Source organism: Xenopus tropicalis, chromosome 4, assembly GCF_000004195.4.
Source record: "Xenopus tropicalis strain Nigerian chromosome 4, UCB_Xtro_10.0, whole genome shotgun sequence".
NCBI lineage: Eukaryota > Metazoa > Chordata > Amphibia > Anura > Pipidae > Xenopus > Xenopus tropicalis.
Genome location: NC_030680.2, coordinates 11,806,450 through 11,824,919, shown reverse-complemented (window position 1 = coordinate 11,824,919; position 18,470 = coordinate 11,806,450). Strand labels below are relative to the sequence as shown.

The 18,470-nt window shown below is 46.0% G+C and overlaps 2 long non-coding RNA genes across 2 annotated transcripts; one reads left to right on the top strand and one right to left on the bottom strand.

Annotated features, from left to right (window-relative positions):
* Positions 1 to 292: 292 nt before the first annotated feature.
* LOC116410250 lies at positions 293 to 2,232 on the bottom strand. Its single transcript, XR_004222204.1, has 3 exons — positions 1,640 to 2,232; positions 646 to 681; positions 293 to 505 (listed from the first exon to the last, which is right to left on the bottom strand). It is a non-coding gene; the product is annotated as an uncharacterized LOC116410250 (long non-coding RNA).
* A 4,395-nt stretch (positions 2,233 to 6,627) lies between these two features.
* On the top strand, positions 6,628 to 14,996 carry LOC108644862. Its single transcript, XR_004222197.1, has 5 exons — positions 6,628 to 7,434; positions 7,925 to 8,005; positions 8,088 to 8,189; positions 13,691 to 13,747; positions 14,330 to 14,996. It is a non-coding gene; the product is annotated as an uncharacterized LOC108644862 (long non-coding RNA).
* The last annotated feature ends 3,474 nt before the right edge of the window (positions 14,997 to 18,470 follow it).

Genomic DNA, 18,470 nt, shown 5'->3' with positions numbered 1-18,470 from the left:
TATTGAAAAGGGTTTCAGCCAATAATAATCTATTATATATATTGATATGTTATAGAATGTGCCAGATATGGTTTGTGGTAATGAATGATTTTGTAGATTTAGATATAAAAGTGGGAAAGTAGAAATGATGGGGGAATGGGGTCAGTAGTGAATATACCAGTAAATTCTCAGCGTTATTAAGGGCCTGTGACAAAGTCACATATAAATCTATAGGTCAGTAAATAATAAGGTTTCAGTAACACAAATAACCAGGAAAGTTGTGTTTTTTACATTTGGCCAAATTGCTGCTTACCACAATGATGTCGCCGGCGGGTTCGTCTTGGTGGTTCTAGGAAGGATAAAATCATGTTTTATTACAAGAATAAACGAGCAAAAATGGCCAAAAATAATAGTAAATGAAATGGCTGGAAAAGCACAAATAGTGAGCAAAGTGTGATCATTATATTGTGTTAACCAGTTCCTCCCTGCTTACCACGACGACCACATCGGCTTCATCTTTTTCAATCTAGGAAGAATAAAAACACGTTTTATTACAAAAATTAATGAGAAAAAGGCAAACAGATTGTAAATACAATGGCTCGAATAGGGCAAATAGTCAGTAACGTGGGAATTTTATATTGGGTTAACCAGTTATTCTCTGCTTACCGCAAGAAATTCTCTCGGGGGTTTATTCCGTTTTTTCTAGTGAAGAATAAAAAAAGGTTTTATTATCAAAGGAAATGAGCAAATAGGCAAAGTAGAATGAATTCAGCAATACAATAGGGCGAGCAGATCCCTTGGGAATTCAGGGACACGTCTGAAACTGCAATCAGTGCTGCCCTGCAACATGGATTTATTAGACGTGTCCCTGAATTTTCAAGTGATCTGATCTCCCTACAATAATATATATATATGTATAGGATCCCTTATACGAAAACCCGTTATCCAGAAAGAAACAGTACCTGTACTTGATCCCAACTAAGAAATAATTACCCCTTATTGGGGGCAGAACAGCCCTATTGGGTTTATTTAATGGTTAAATGATTCCCTTTTCTCTGTAATAATAAAACAGTACCTGTACTTGATCCCAACTAAGATATAATTACCCCTTATTGGGGCAGAACAGTCCTATTGGGTTTATTTAATGGTTAAATGATTCCCTTTTCTCTGTAATAATAAAACAGTACCTGTACTTGATCCCAACTAAGATATAATTACCCCTTATTGGGGCAGAACAGTCCTATTGGGTTTATTTAATGGTTAAATGATTCCCTTTTCTCTGTAATAATAAAACAGTACCTGTACTTGATCCCAACTAAGAAATAATTACCCCTTATTGGGGGCAGAACAGCCCTATTGGGTTTATTTAATGGTTAAATGTTTCCCTTTTCAATATAATAATAAAACAGTACCTGTACTTGATCCCAACTAAGATATAATTACCCTTTATTGGGGGCAGAACAGCCCTATTGGGTTTAAATGATGTTTAAATAACTTTTTAGTAGACTTAAGGTGTGGAGATCCCAATTACGGAAAGACTCCTTATCCGGAAAGCCTCAGGTCCCGAGCATTCTGGATAACGGGTCCTATACCTGTATATAGCAAGGCTATGAATAGCACTATATGAGGGATATTAGAGTAAAAAGAATAAAGTACTTACCCTCGGCACGCAAGGCAAAAACGAAAGTAAACGCCGAAACATTTTCTCTCACTTTCTCTCTATGGAGACAAACAGAAATATCCCTTTAGTTACAGTAATTAGTGAGTGAAAAATGAGTGAAACTGTCAAAAAAATTGCTGTGTGGGTCAGAAACACGACGCGCAACATTTCTTTTCATGTCCGTCAATTTTTTTTGACAAATTGTTTCCGAATTTTTGTGCCATTTCGAAAAAACAATACACCAAAGCCCCCACAGCGCCAGTATTAAACTGATTCGTTATTATTATCTCTTATTCCTGCTAACGTTGGCACCAACACCCCTAGAGCTCCACCTACCTCAGTCACCTGATCAAGAATGAGCCAGTTTGGCCGCTGCTTGGGCACTTTGACTGTGACATTGTGACATCACAACGACATCACTCACAACAAACTCTAATTACATTGACTCCAACCTTTCTGAGGTTCAAACCATTGTGACATCACACGTGCAACTGGGGCCTGGGAATGTGGGTTACACACATATAGTTACATAGGGTTGGAATAACAATGTCACGTGACCAGCCCCAGCTGGGAATGGGTGTCATGTTACAGATGGCAGTTGAAATGGCAGATCTGTATTCCTGCACAGGCAGCGATGGGTTAATGTCTGTATAATAAATCCCATTGACTTAACATTGAGGCCGACTGTGAGGGATTGTAGCGCAGAGAGGGAATTGGTTAGAAACGTGAAATTTACCACATTTGAAGAGGTTTGCAACCTGTGTCAGAAGATACCCCGCACAAGGGTATAAGTTTTACCCCCGGGGCAAGAGTGGTCCCCAAATTTGCCCCATTGACTTATAATGGGGATTGTGGCAAATAACTAGTTTGTCGTAGACCCATGAATGAGGTGTCAAACCGTGCGGCTTATTTGGGAATGGGGTGCTATGACTTTTCTAAGGGGAGGTAATTGCCCCAGCAGGGGGCAATTAACCACCGTTTGTCGTAGACCCATGAATGAGGTGTCAAACCGTGCGGCTTATTCGGGAATGGGGTGTTATGACTTTTCTAAGGGGAGGGAGGTTAATTGCCCCAGCAGGGGGCAATTAAGCACCGTTTGTCGTAGACCCATGAATGAGGTGTCAAACCGTGCGGCTTATTCGGGAATGGGGTGCTATGACATTTCTCAAGGGTGGGCGGTTAATAGCCCCAGCAGGGGGCAATTCTCCACCCATAGACTTAACATTGAGACCAACTTTGACTGAGTACCGCAAAGTTTGTCATAGACCCATGAATGAGGTGTCAAACCGCACGGCTTATTCGGGAATGGGGTGCTATGACTTTTCTAGAGGGTGGGAGGTTAATTGCCCCAGCAGGGGGCAATTAACCACGTTTGTTGTAGACCCATGAATGAGGTGTCAAACCGTGCGGCTTATTCGGGAATGGGGTGTTATGACTTTTCTAAGGGGAGGGAGGTTAATTGCCCCAGCAGGGGCAATTAAGCACCGTTTGACGTAGACCCATGAATGAGGTGTCAAACCGTGCGGCTTATTCGGGAATGGGGTGCTATGACATTTCTCAAGGGTGGGCGGTTAATAGCCCCAGCAGGGGGCAATTCTCCACCCATAGACTTAACATTGAGACCAACTTTGACTGAGTACCGCAAAGTTTGTCGTAGACCCATGAATGAGGTGTCAAACCGCACGGCTTATTCGGGAATGGGGTGCTATGACTTTTCTAGAGGGTGGGAGGTTAATTGCCCCAGCAGGGGGCAATTAACCACGTTTGTTGTAGACCCATGAATGAGGTGTCAAACCGTGCGGCTTATTCGGGAATGGGGTGCTATGACATTTCTGAGAGGTTGGCGGTTAATTGCCCCAGCAGGGGGCAATTAACCACTGTTTGTTTTAGACCCATGAATGAGGTGTCAAACCGGGCGGCTTATTCAGGAATGGGGTGGTATGACTTTTCTGAGGGGTGGGCAGTTAATTGCCCCAGCAGGGGGCAATTAACCACCGTTTGTCGTAGACCCATGAATGAGGTGTCAAACCGTGTTGCTTATTCTGGAATGGGGTGCTATGACTTTTCTGAGGGGTGGGCAGTTAATTTCCCCAGCAGGGGGCAATTAACCACCGTTTGTCGTAGACCCATGAATGAGGTGTCAAACCGTGTGGCTTATTCGGGAATGGGGTGCTATGACTTTTCTGAGGGGTGGGGGGTTAATTGCCCCAGCAGGGGGCAATTAACCACCGTTTGTCGTAGACCCATGAATGAGGTGTCAAACCGTGTGGCTTATTCTTGAATGGGGTGCTATGACTTTTCTGAGGGGTGGGGGGTTAATTGCCCCAGCAGGGGGCAATTAACCACCGTTTGTCATAGACCCATGAATGAGGTGTCAAACCGTGCGGCTTATTCGGGAATGGGGTGCTATGACTTTTCTGAGGGGTGGGGGGTTATTTGCCCCAGCAGGGGGCAATTATCCACCGTTTGTCATAGACCCATGAATGAGGTGTCAAACCGTGCGGCATATTCTGGAATGGGGTGCTATGACTTTTCGGAGGGGTGGGCAGTTAATTGCCCCCAACAGGGGGCAATTAACCACCGTTTGTCATAGACCCATGAATGAGGTGTCAAACCGTGTGGCTTATTCGGGAATGGGGTGCTATGACTTTTCTGAGGGGTGGGGGGTTAATTGCCCCATCAGGGGGCAATTAACCACCGTTAGTCATAGACCCATGAATGAGGTGTCAAACCGTGCGGCTTATTGGGGAATGGGGTGCTATGACTTTTCTGAGGGGTGGGCGGTTAATTGCCCCAGCAGGGGGCAATTAACCCCCGTTTGTCGTAGACCCATGAATGAGGTGTCAAACCCTGCAGCTTATTCGGGAATGGGGTGCTATAACTTTTCTGAGGGGTGGGCGGTTAATTGCCCCAGAAGGGGGCAATTAACCACCGTTTGTCGTAGACCCATGAATGAGGTGTCAAACCATGCGGCTTATTCGGGAATGGGGTGCTATGACTTTTCTGAGGGGTGGGCGGTTAAATGCCCCAGCAGGGGGCAATTAACCACCGTTTGTCGTAGACCCATGAATGAGGTGTCAAACTGTGCGGCTTATTCTTGAATGGGGTGGTATGATTTTTCTGAGGGGTGGGCGGTTAATTGCCCCAGCAGGGGGCAATTAACCACTGTTTGTCGTAGACCCATGAATGAGGTGTCAAACTGTGCGGCTTATTCGGCTTTGCTTTGTACCCCCGCTTACTTTATTGTGCAGGATATTGCAGGGAGCAATTAACCACGTTTGTTGTAGACCCATGAATGAGGTGTCAAACCGTGCGGCTTATTCGGGAATGGGGTGCTATGACATTTCTGAGAGGTTGGCGGTTAATTGCCCCAGCAGGGGGCAATTAACCACTGTTTGTTTTAGACCCATGAATGAGGTGTCAAACCGGGCGGCTTATTCAGGAATGGGGTGGTATGACTTTTCTGAGGGGTGGGCAGTTAATTGCCCCAGCAGGGGGCAATTAACCACCGTTTGTCGTAGACCCATGAATGAGGTGTCAAACCGTGTTGCTTATTCTGGAATGGGGTGCTATGACTTTTCTGAGGGGTGGGCAGTTAATTTCCCCAGCAGGGGGCAATTGACCACCGTTTGTCGTAGACCCATGAATGAGGTGTCAAACCGTGCGGCTTATTCGGGAATGGGGTGCTATGACTTTTCTGAGGGGTGGGGGGTTAATTGCCCCAGCAGGGGGCAATTAACCACCGTTTGTCGTAGACCCATGAATGAGGTGTCAAACCGTGCGGCTTATTCTTGAATGGGGTGCTATGACTTTTCTGAGGGGTGGGGGGTTAATTGCCCCAGCAGGGGGCAATTAACCACCGTTTGTCAAAGACCCATGAATGAGGTGTCAAACCGTGCGGCTTATTCGGGAATGGGGTGCTATGACTTTTCTGAGGGGTGGGGGGTTAATTGCCCCAGCAGGGGGCAATTATCCACCGTTTGTCATAGACCCATGAATGAGGTGTCAAACCGTGCGGCATATTCGGGAATGGGGTGCTATGACTTTTCGGAGGGGTGGGCTATGCCCCCCAGCAGGGGGCAATTAACCACCGTTTGTCGTAGACCCATGAATGAGGTGTCAAACCCTGCAGCTTATTCGGGAATGGGGTGCTATAACTTTTCTGAGGGGTGGGCGGTTAATTGCCCCAGAAGGGGGCAATTAACCACCGTTTCTCGTAGACCCATGAATGAGGTGTCAAACCATGCGGCTTATTCGGGAATGGGGTGCTATGACTTTTCTGAGGGGTGGGCGGTTAAATGCCCCAGCAGGGGGCAATTAACCACCGTTTGTCGTAGACCCATGAATGAGGTGTCAAACTGTGCGGCTTATTCTTGAATGGGGTGGTATGATTTTTCTGAGGGGTGGGCGGTTAATTGCCCCCTGCTGGGGCAATTAACCGCCCACCCCTCAGAAAAGTTATAGCACCCCATTCCCGAATAAGCTGCAGGGTTTGACACCTCATTCATGGGTCTACGACAAACTGTTTGTCGTAGACCCATGAATGAGGTGTCAAACTGTGTGGCTTATTCGGCTTTGCTTTGTACCCCCGCTTACTTTATTGTGCAGGATATACCACTGGGGGCATATGGGGCTATTATATGAGAGAGTACAGACTGGGCAGGTAAATAAGCCTGGGATTCCCAGCATGCTTTGCTTTGTACCTCTGGATACATTATTGTGCAGGATATACCACTGGGGGCATATGGGGCTATTATATGAGAGGGTCCAGACTGGGCAGGTAACTAAGCCTGGGATTCCCAGCATGCTTTCCTTTGTACCCCCGGGTACATTATTGTGCAGGATATACCACTGGGGGCATATGGGGCTATTATATGAGAGGGTACAGACTGGGCAGGTAACTAAGCCTGGGATTCCCAGCATGCTTTGCTTTGTACCCCCGGGTACATTATTGTGCAGTATATACCACTGGGGGCATATGGGGCTATTATATGAGAGGGTCCAGACTGGGCAGGTAACTAAGCCTGGGATTCCCAGCATGCTTTGCTTTGTACCCCCGGGTACATTATTGTGCAGGATATACCACTGGGGGCAGCTCCTATGATACAGAAACTGTGCCGCTGACCTGATTGGTCACAGACTGGGCAGTACAGTGTTTGGGGAATAAGGCATAGATTCCACTTTTCCCTTTCTAATGCTAATTTAAACACAAGTGTGTAATACAATAGTAACTTAAGGTGCTAGATTGGGCAGTTCCATTCATCAGGCCCCTGGGACCCAGATACATGGGAGGGGGGTTGTATATAGGGGCAGGGTTGTCTTGTTGCACTGAGCCCTACGCACTCCTCAGCTAGGGGTATTCTCTGTGCAGGGAAGGCACTGAGGCCATTGTATTAAAGGGTTAATGGGCTTCCTGAGCAGAACTGCAGGGAGAACCCCACTGACCAATTGCGTTGGCCAGTGAGAAGTTTGGAGAGTCGCAGCCGCTTGTCTGTATTGGTGCCGCCTGTCACTCAGGTCTCTTAAGCGGCCTGTGCCAAGTCTTTCCTGCCCCCATTTTCCCCGGTGTTAGTGTGGCTGTGTGCGAGGGCTGAAATCTCTGTGTGAGCACTAACACCTTCCTGCTTGGCTTCTAATGGACCTTCCCTCTTGTCTCTAACTAGAATGGGTTTTTCCATCAGCACGGCGCCCCCACCAGCGACACCAAAGTAAAGTACAACAGCCGCAGCGCCCAGATGTACCGGGAGAAGATCAGACAGCTGGCGAATGCTGCCATGTCTAAGCCTGGCACTGATGTGAGTGAGCGAGGGAGGCCATTGGGTAACAGTGCCCACAAATGGCAAAGATGGATATCATTGTGTGTTTGTATTGGTGCTCTTGGTACCGTATCCATGGCCCGGTGCAGCCCTCAGTCACCGAGATTTGTCAGTGCATCACCTCACCCTATTGGATGCTGATCACAGCATTAGTTTGGGCCTGCCTGGTATATAAATGGGCACGGTCACCATCAGGGGCACTGCAGTCAGGGGCTCCGTGACAGAGGGAGGGCAAGAGCTGGAAAGGCGCAGTTAGTGGGTCAGGAAAGGGTTGGACTTGTGGGGAAAGTGTGGGTTTTGACATAGGATTTGGTCAGGGTAGATTAGGGTGTAAGCAAGGGGCCTTTTTTTCATTGGGGCCCCATTTTACTTGTTGGCAGGGCCCTCCAACCAGGGGCCCAGATGAATGAGCCAGTGTACTTGTGCCACATGAGAAGTGTTTATAAGAGGAACCTCTGTCTCTTGCCAGCTCTGGATCGATGGGATGAACTGCGCTCTCGTTCAGCCGGCAGAGAAGAAAGAATCTGACTTTTTTGCAGAGATGACCCAGGTAAGCGCTGCTCCCGTCACTGTCATGGTTACATTTCACGGGCGCCATTAACTGGACCCATTGTAATCGCTCACCTCTTCAGCCTTCCAGCTCCTGGGAGGCAACCCCAGCATCAGAACCCGCATCTACCCTGTAACCCCTGTAACAAGAACTATACGCTCCCCGGAACCTGCTGATTCTGCAAGTGAGTGTGTATTTGTTTTTATAACTTCTTTATTATGAGTTGACATAGAAAGGTTCCAGTCATGTTAATATTCACATCTAGTGCCTCCTCTTTCCTTCAACTCAGGAGAGAAGGTGTAGCGTTATTTTTACCTTTCCCTTAATGGTTTTTAGCAATTCAGTGTCTATTAGATTAACTCAGTATTAGAAAATAGTGTAACATTGTCGGCTTATAACCGATAAGTAGTAACTACCTCACCGGGTCTGTCCTTGTGCTGCTTGCTATTGGTTCCCAGTCTGAATGCACTTGTTTGATAGGACTATGAAAGTTCTGCAGTCCTGTTTGGGGGGGTTAGTACTGTATGCATTCCACGGGGACCATATCTTTTTGTAGTTGTTGAGTCTGTTATCTTTTCTCGCCGACATTTTTCCCATTGTTGCTCTCCTACCGATCGCTTGTATGATTTGTTGTAAGCTGCTTTGTCCGCCTGTTTCCCAGTGCCTTGCTATTTCCGTAGTTGTGGCGTTAAACACATGAAGTAGAAGTTTTCTGTTATGTTTGTTTTGGGAAGTATAGTAGTAATGCTGTTTCAGGAGTTTTTGTGATGTTTATCTCTGTATTGATCCAATGAAAGACTTGTTCCCACAGTTCCTTTATTTGCCGGCATTCCCACCACATGTGGAATAATGTGCCTTTCTGATTGCATCTTCTCCAGCACGTTACAGGGTATGTGCCTGTTATTCGCTCTCATTTCTCTGGTGCCATATGCCATCTGAGTAGGAGCTTTTTATATGCTTCAATGTGGTTGGTGCATCTCGTTGCTCCTGTAGTTGTGCTGAGTATTTCTTGCCATTGTTCCTGTTTGATTGTTATTTTTAGGTCCTGTTGCCATTTTGTCATGTGTGGGTGTTTATGATCTTGTGGGATTGCTAATAAGAATTGGTAACATTCTGAGAGGGATCCTTTTCTCCTCCCCTCTAAAGCACATAATTGTTCCATTCTGGTTTTGTGTCTTAATGTTTTATATGAGGGCATATTCGTGCTTAATAGGTGCGTGATTCCCATGTATTTATAATACTCCTTATTTGGGATTTTTCCTGGAGTTCTTTGAATGTCCTGTAGGTGTTAATTAGATATAAGTCTGCTATTCTGTTGATACCTTTGTCCGTCCAAGTCGGGGAGATTGTGGGTCAGGGGCCCAAAGCTGCTATTGGTGTTATTGGGGAGGGGAATTCTCCCAGTTCCCCTTGTTTTGGTTGTGCCAATTTGAAAGTCCAGTTCTGGTGGTTGGTGATATCTGTGGTGTTTCCGGTCTCTGGGTTTTTGGGATCCGTAGTAGTTGGGGTATTGTCATATTGGGCAGGAAACTATATTTTCAATGTCAAGCCATTTTTTGTTGTGTCGAGGGCTGTGCATTTGGGCTGCTGTGCCCGGTATTGTAGCCCTGTAGTAGTGCAACAGGCTGGGAACCCCTAATCCGCCATTTGTTACTGAGTACTGAAGAATTTGAGTTGCAATTCTTGGCTTTTTATTGGCCCATATAAAATTGTTAATATGTGACTGCAGAGTCTGAAGGTATGGTAGGGGGAGTTGTATCTGAATTGTTCTGAAAAAGTATAGAATTCTTGGTAGGGGCGTTCATTTTAATGGCCACTATTCTGCCTAGCCATGAGATACACTGTGCTTTCCATTTCTGGTAGTCATTCTGAAGGGCTTTTTGTAGTGCTTTGTAGTAAGCTTGAAACAGTAGTTCAGGGTCTTTTGAGAGTTTTACTCCTAAATATTTTATAGAGTGCTTCCGCCATTCAAGTTTTCTTTCATAAGTTGTATTTCTGATGTTGGGATGTTTATCGGGAGAGCTTGTGTCTTACTTGCGTTTATCTTATACCATGATATTTGATATAATTGTTCTAGTTCCTTCAGTAAGTTAGGGATTGATATGTGAGGGTTGCTGAGTGAGAGTATTATGTCTTCTGCAAAGCGGCCTGTGGTCTGGGGGCAGCCTGTGTTTGTGTTCCTGTGATGTTGATGTTCGCTCTTATTTTGCATGCTATTGGTTCTACCATTAGGGCAAATATTAAAGGGGACAGGGGGCAGCCTTGTCGCGTGCCATTCGTGAAGCAGAAAGTCTCCGACAGGATCCCTGCTGCGTTTACCCTAGCTGATGGTAATGAGTAAAGAGTCATTACTGCCTTTATGAAATGAGTTCCTAGGTTACATTTTTTGAGTTTGTTCCATATATTCCCAGTGGATCCTGTCGAAGGCCTTTTCTGCATCTAGAGATAGCAATAACGCTGGTGTTTTACGTTGTTTTATTATTTGCAGTAGTGTGTGGAGCTTTCTAGTGTTATCTGGGGCCTGACGTTCCATCACAAATCCGACCTGGTCTGTGTTTGTCAAGGAGGGTAACATTTTATTAAGTCTATGTGCGAGTATTTTAGAATAAAGCTTTAGGTCAGTGTTTAATAAGGCTATTGGCCTAAAATGCTGACACATATCTGCTGGTTTCCCTGGTTAAGGTATAGTTGATATGTGCGCCTGTAGGAATTCTGGAACAATTTCACCTGTGTCCGTGATGTCTGTAAATAACTGTAAAAGCCGTGGGGCTAATTCTTTGGCAAATGTTTTGTAATAGATATTTGTATATCCATCTGGACCTGGGGCTTTCCCAATTTTGAGTTGTTTTATTGCTTGTTGTACCTCCTCTATTGTGATTGGTGAGTTAAGGGTTTCTTTTTGGTTTTGTGTGGGTTGTGGAAGATTCATTGATGTAAGGTACTGTGAAATAGTTTCTGCTGTAGGTTTTGGTTCGGTGTTATTTGACGTTAGATTATATAAGGGGGTGTAGTAGTGCTGCGAAAAGATCTGCTATTTTTTTGTTCTGCAATATAGGGGATCCTGGTTAGGGCCTGTTTGTTTCTCAGCTGTGGGGCTAGTAGTTTGTCTGCCTTGTTGCTTTTAGTATAATAAGTTTGTTTTAGAAGCTTTAATCGGTTTTCTGTTTTATTCAGTAGAGCTTGGTTTAGTTCTCTCTTAGTGTTTTGAATATCCTGGGCTAGTTGTTAGTGGGGTTATCGTGGAATTGCTTTTCTAGGTGTTTTATTTCTTGTTCTAAAGTGATTGGTTGTTTTTCAGTTTCCCTACGTTTCCTTTAGCCATAGCTATAAATTCCCCTCTCAGGGTCGCTTTATGTGCGAGCCATAGGTATTGTGCTCCTACCTCTTCTGATTTATTGTTTTTAAACTATTTGTTTATGTTTTGTTTTATTGGGTTTTGGTCCTCTCTTCGTGTGAGGAGGGAGTCGTTCAGTCTCCAGGGTTCTATGTTACTAGTAGATCTTCCTCGTCCTATTTCTACACCTATTGGGGCGAGGTCCGACCAGTTTTGAATTCCTATCCATGCTTTGGTTATTGATGTCGTGGGTTGTCTGTAAATATCATGTCTATTCTAGAGTGCATGGAGTGCCTAGGGGAGTAATAGGTAATTCCTTAAGCTCTGGGTTTTTGCTCTCCTTCCATGTTCCTAGTGCTAAATTATGGAAAAGATCCCTAAACTTCTGTGCTGCTTTTACCTGTTGTTTGGTTATCGTTTTTTTCACTGTTCTGGCTATGTCTTGGATTGGATCCATTATGCAATTAAATCTCCCGCTATACAATACATTTCCCTCTTTTATATTCCAAGAGATTTGTGAGTGTTTTGGTGAGGTATTGTAGCTGGTTGTCGTTAGGGACATATATATTGATCAGTGTGTATACCTGGTCACCTATATTGCATATCAACATCAAGTATCTGCCCATAGAGTCCGCATACATCAGGTGCATATGAAATGATACTTGGGAGCTTATTCGCTTATTACGCCTTTTGATTTGGTTTTGGAGTAAGCGTGGTAATTGTGGGGATAGTTCCTGTTATAAAAGTTTGGGTGATTAGACTTTTTAAAATGGGTTTCTTGGTAAAATATCAGGTCAGCTTTGGCTCTAAAAGCCTCATTTAGGGAGAGATTTTGCGGGGTATTTAATCCCCTGGCGTTTATAGAGTATACATTAACCATCTCTGCATTTTGATGTATGCTTTACCCTTTGGGTTATTAACATTTTTGTCACAAATATTTTTCTCCATTAGGACTTTGACCCGGTGAGTAAACAAATAACATTTAACTGGTAACTGTAAAGAGTGTAATTTTCCCAGCTTCTGTTGCTGGATTTCAGGTAGGTAGTGTATTATCATTAGTCTATAGGTTAGTTGCCTTCCTGTGGCACAGTATTTATTTGTTGATACTGTGCCCTTTTATTTTCCAAGGCTTTTGCCGTTGGAGTGGGGAGGGGGGAATGCGCGATGGACTTCAATTTGCTCCGCATTCTCTGAGCTGCTTTCAGTTGCTTAATGTCTATTTTAGTGGTAGATTGTGAGGTTCACCTTGTGCATAGTTATGGAGTGTGCCATTCCCTGGGAAGCTTACGAGGTGATGGTGTTTGCGGAGGGGTGCGTTTGGATGGAGATGTTGGGAGTGGGAGGTTCCAGTGTTGCTTTGGCCTCTGGGGAGTTGAAGACAGTCGGTGAGCCATTTCTAAGCGCTATAAGCTTAACCGGGAATCCCCATCTGTACGGGATCTTGTTCTGCCGGAGCTGTGTGGTGACTTTGGCGTATGCTTTCCTTTTCATTAAGGTGGTTTGCGAGAGGTCTGTGTAGATTTGCCGGTCTGCGTATTTAGCCGGCCAATTTTCTTTCTTGCGTGCTGCTTGTAAGAGTCTCTCTTTTACTAAGTGGATCTTCGTCAGCACATCTCTGGGGGCTGCTTCTGGAGCGGATCTCGGCTTTGGAACCCGGTGGATTCTATCTATTGTCAAGTCTATTGGAGGTGCATTTGGTAGAATTGCCTGTAATAGTTCCGTTAGCTCTCCAGTTGGCGTGGGGGAACTGATTCTGGGATGCCCCGCAGTTTCAGGTTATTTCTGCGGGAGCGACCCTCTAGGTCCGCTACCTTGTTTGTGAGACGCTCAACCTCCTTCTCTAGTTTGTTCTGTTGGTCCGCTAGCTCGTTATGGGCCTCTGCGTATTCTCCCATTTTGGTTTCAATATGTGCCGTGCGCTCTCTGAGCTGTTTTAGGTCGGCTTGTAGGGTTTTTTTGAGGTCTAGCAGTATGCGTTTTATATCTTCCGCTGGTGCCTATTTCTCCCTCTGCAGTTTCATGCTGCTGATCTAAAATGGCGTCTCGCGACGCGTGAGTGTAGGGTTGCGGCGTAAAAAATGCAGTTATCTGCTTTGATGCTTTTTTGTTGGGATTTTTAGGACCCGTGTCCATTCAGCAGTGCTTTCTTGTCCCAGGTATGGTGTATGGGTAGGCTTTTTAGTGCTAATTTATCGCTTTTTTAGCTCAGATTGTCGGAGCTCGCCGGAGTTACATCCGTCAGGTTTGCTGGGTAGCTCCTCCCTCCCCAAGTGAGTGTGTATCTGATATGCCGCCCCCACCTCAGTCTCCATGGCGCTCTGTGTAATACAGATATTATTGTGTTCCTACAGATGCAGAGAGTGGGCCCAGTGTGGACAATCTAAACACATCCCCAAAAGCTGCCGTGGGTGAGTCCATTTCCATTCTGTAGATTTGCTCACATGTAGGTTGGAAAGGGTAAAGCTAATTGCACCAGGAGAAGCGTATGTAGGACCTTAGCGAGTGTCCTGAAGTCAGGTATCTGTTAACCCAGGGCTAGTCTAACTGCAACTTTCAGCAGGATCCAGAACAATCCCAGCTGCAGATTGAGGTTTGGCCACTAGAGGGCAGCACAGGAGCTGGGAATAGAGAATATAGGTGGCCATACATGGGCAGATTTCCGCTGCTGATTCTGGTCCTTTAGACTGATTCAACAGCTTATCTGCTGTATATGGGGCCCCCCAATGGGCCTACCCGACTTGTATCTGGCCTAAAATTGTCCATGTCATGATCAGGCAGGTTTGAATTTCCCATCGGATCGGGGACTGCATCAGCTCGTTAATGCAATCCTCAGTCTGACGGCCCAAATACCTGCCATTTTAATTCAACCATTGGGATAATATACTGTAGGTGGGAATATTGGGAGACCTCGCCAAACAAGGACCTCGGTCCCATGGTGCCTATGCCCGCTGTTGTAATTCGGTCATTCAGCCCGGTATCTCTCTCCTTAGGTGGGCATCTCAGGAAGATCCTCTCGTTTGGCAACCTCAACAAACGGCAGATCTTACCGTGAATGGCCACCTAAAGTCCAGGTATGTTCTTCTACAGATCTAATCTACTTCTTAGTGGGATCTTCTCCAGCTTTTACCTACTGCCAGATATATTGTTCTCTTTATTGGTTTGATTCAAAATTCTGGGAATCTGGCCTGAAATTGGCCAGATATCGATTGGGCAGGTTAAAAAAATTTAGTCGGATCGGGGACCACATCGGCTCGTTGATGCGGTCCCCAAACCGACTTTTCCTATACCCGTCGTTATAATTCGATCGTTTGGCCCCAGGGCTAAACAACCGAATTAGCCTGGATTCTCCCGATATCCCCCACCCGTAGCCAGCGGATCTGAACGTGTATGGGCACCTTAAGTCTACAATGTCCCCCAAACCCAAAGAAAAAAAGTTATAAAAAGGAAAAGAAAAAGGTACATTGTCGCAGCTGTAAGGGGGTAACCCCTGGGCTGTTGTGGGGGGGTTATAGGAGATTTCATTTAAGGCAGCCTGTGGGGTTTGAGCAGAGCCGGGCTCATTCCCTGGGGTTGGAAGTTCTGAGCTATTCAAGTATTAAAGGTTATGACATGTTATGTGCTGTTCCAAATAAAGCGGCTGCGGCCTTTCCCCACCAATGCCCTTGTGCCCTGTGTATTTATTATTTGCTGTATGCCTATTGCCTGCTACTAGCCCCATGTCTCAGCCACACGGCTCCATTGCTCCAACAGTGACTGGAAAGGTTCCCTCTCCATATGCACATATAGATCCCCAACATCTTGTAAAGGGGAAATAAACCCTCAAAACAAATCTGGGTAGAAATGCTGTATTTCATGCACTGAACATAATGCAGCAGGCTAAAGTACCAGAACCTCTATACCAGTAATGATCCGGTCACTCACCCGTGGGCACAGGGGGGTCAGTGCCAGCAGCCCAGAGTATGTGCCGGGAATCAGCAGAAAGAAGATGGGGGGCTACTGGGGGCATCTTCAGGGGCACAGATCTGCTAAAGGGCCGTGGGGGCCTTGGGCTGGTACAGAACCACAAAATGTAATTGCAGCATTTCTACCCTACTTCTTTTTTTGAGCTTTATTTCTCTGTTAAAGGTCAATAAAATGTATAATTCCACATATTAAATTGCGCATCTCTCACCCAAAGACGTATATTAATGGCAACATAATTGTTTCCAAAACTCTGCTTTGCATGTAATGAGGCCGGCAGCATGAGATCCATCCTCGGCAGTTAATCTGGGAGGGAACAGGCACAAAGTTTACAAGATAAAGCCCTAAGGCTACTGTCCCGCCTGGGCATTGCCAGGGACTTTGTTTGAATCGGGTTTCAGATACTTGCAGAATAAAATAAGCCCGGCCTCGTATCTGCTGATGCTCAATGTAAAGAGCTGGGATTGTGTGTGGGCTCCTCTCTATGGCAGGGATCCCCAACCTTTTATTACTCACATGTAACAAGTGTTGGGGAGCCACACAAGCATAAAAAATAGTCTTTTGGGGATGACAAATAAGGGCTGTGATTGGCTATTTGGTAGCCCCATGTAGACTCTGCAGGAAGCTATAATTGGAATAAAACTGTAACTTTGCGCTTACAAAACTTGCCCCAAGCCAGACATTTAATACTGGGCACCTACATTGGGGCCACTGGGAGCAACCTCCAAGGGGTCGGTGAGCAACATGTTGCCCCTGAGCCATTGGTTGGGGATCCCTGCTCTATGGTAAGGGGGGGAGAGTGGTGCTTGCACCCAAAGTGAAAAAGCTGACACGACTTTTCCAGTTTCTTTCTCTTGATGGGTTGAGGCCCAAGGCGTGTAATGGATCTGCCCCTAGTTCCACAGTGCTAGGAACCTGCATAACACAGACCAAAGGGAAACACCTCAAACATCTTAACATGGACCGACAGTTCCCTCTACTCCACTGATCCCCAGCCAGTGACTCGGGGGCAACATGTTGCTCCCCAACCCCTTGGGTGTTGCTCTCAGTGCCCCCAAACCAGGGAGTTATTTTTGAATTCCTGACTTGGGGGCAAGTTTTGGTTGAATAAAAACAAGACCAAATAAAGCCCCTGTAAGCTGATAGGGTGCATAGAGGCCCCTAATAGCCAATCACAGCCCTTATTTGGCTCCTCCATGGACTTTTATGGTGCTTGTGTTGCTCCCCAAGTCTTTTTACATTTGACTGTGGCTCAGGAGTAAGAAAGGATGGGGACCCCTGCCCTACTCCATTCTTCTGGTACTGCCTGCCTAACCAGGTCTTTGCTTCTGCCTGAGGAGAACTCTTGTACTTCATACAGGGATCCTTTTTAACAACAAATCTCCTTCTTTAGGGTCTCCCTCTGTTATTATGGGGAACCTCAAACAGCTCGGGAGCCTTCCACATTATAAAACACGGGCATACAAGTCCTTATCATGATGCACATAGCAGCTATAGCGCCTCTCTCCTCTATGGATCTGGAATCATCTCATACTGTAGGTGCAAAATATTGGTGCTGAGCAGAACCCAACAGAACCTGGAACTGACCCCCCTTACCCAGTAAATACTCCTGTACATCTTTATGTCTTGTTTTATTTACTTTAGCTTTCTGTTGGGTCAGTTGTTCCTAAGGGATCTTTCTGATGAAATGAGGAGATGCCGGGGTTGAATGAGGAGATGCCGGGGTACTTTCTTTAACTATTTGCAAAACTTTCCTACAACACAGGGATCACACACACGGCCATACAAAGCTGTCAACTTGGCCCCTCCAGACTGGACTGGCAGCTGATTGGTTTGTGTATGGGGCCTCCCATAGGCCTACTTTATCTCTTTCTAAACGTTGGCCTGATGTTAGCTGAGTAAGTTAGAAAACACAAGACACATGTCTATGTGATCCTCCTCTGATGGGCCTTTCTAGGCCGCCATTATGATCCAAATGTTGGCCCAAATGATCAGATTGTGCTGATTGGGCCAAACGTGGTGGCTAACGCAGGTAAAGATCTGTTTATTTGGCAGCTTTGCCAATGTATGGCCGCCGTAACTTTATTCCGCTTCCCCTACTTGAAGGCAATGAGTGAGACGTTTGGGCCCAGCAAGTGGCCCTAACCCCAATGATAAGTGTAACACTCAGGGGCCCAGGGACAGACAAAGTTGTGGCTATTGCTGGAACCCACATACCTGCCCCCCCCCCCCCCCAGTGCATTTCCCCAGATCCCCACTTGCAGCCAATGTAGTAAATGGCCCCCTGCTCACACTCTCACAGGCTTTAGTTACACTGTTGTACTTACAGCAAATAGGATTTAGTTGGCTCGGGCTGCACAGTATTAGCGCTTATCTGGTTTCCGGCTCTGACTCTGATAAGGAGCAGCGATGCACAAAAGTGAGCGCATTATGATCTTTCGTTTCCTTGGTTACCGGGGGAAACATGTGGCGCCCCAAACTGAGCTCTCAGGGTACCTTTATTCTAACTTTTAGCATGTTATAGAATGACCTATTCCTAGCAACTTTTCAATTGGTCTTCATTATATATTTGTTATAGTTTTTGAATTATTTCCTTTCTTCCAACTCTTTGCAGCTTTCAAATGGGGGTCACTGACCCAAGCCAAGCCAAAATTGGGCCGGACACTCGCACTCAGACAAATGGCCGCGCGGATACGTCCAGCCTGTGTGACTTGCGCTATTGCGTATATAAATGTATTAAATATCTTACTGAGCCCCCCAAAGCTTTCCCAATCCCAGGGAACATGAGTGATGGGGAGGCCGATGCTGCCACTGGGGGGCGCCCAGCTGGGAAAGGCTCTTACTCAATTCATATCTGTACTTGTCAGAGGGAGAAATTAAAGGCAAAATTAAACTGTCTGTTCCCTTTTATGGGCAAAATACAAAGAGAGAAGAAATGGGGGGAAATACAGTCGCATTTAACTGGAAATGTAACGCCGAGTCAGAGTTTCCTTAGGTGGGTAGTTGGTTGGTGAGTAGGTGGGTGGGTGGGTGGATGGGTTGGTTGGCAGGTGGGTAAGTAGGTTGGTTGGTAGGTGGGTAGTGGGTAGGTGGGTATGTAGGTTGGTGGGTAGTTAGGTAGGTTGGTAAGTTGTGGGTAGGTTTATGGGCAGGTAGGTAGTTAGGTTGGTG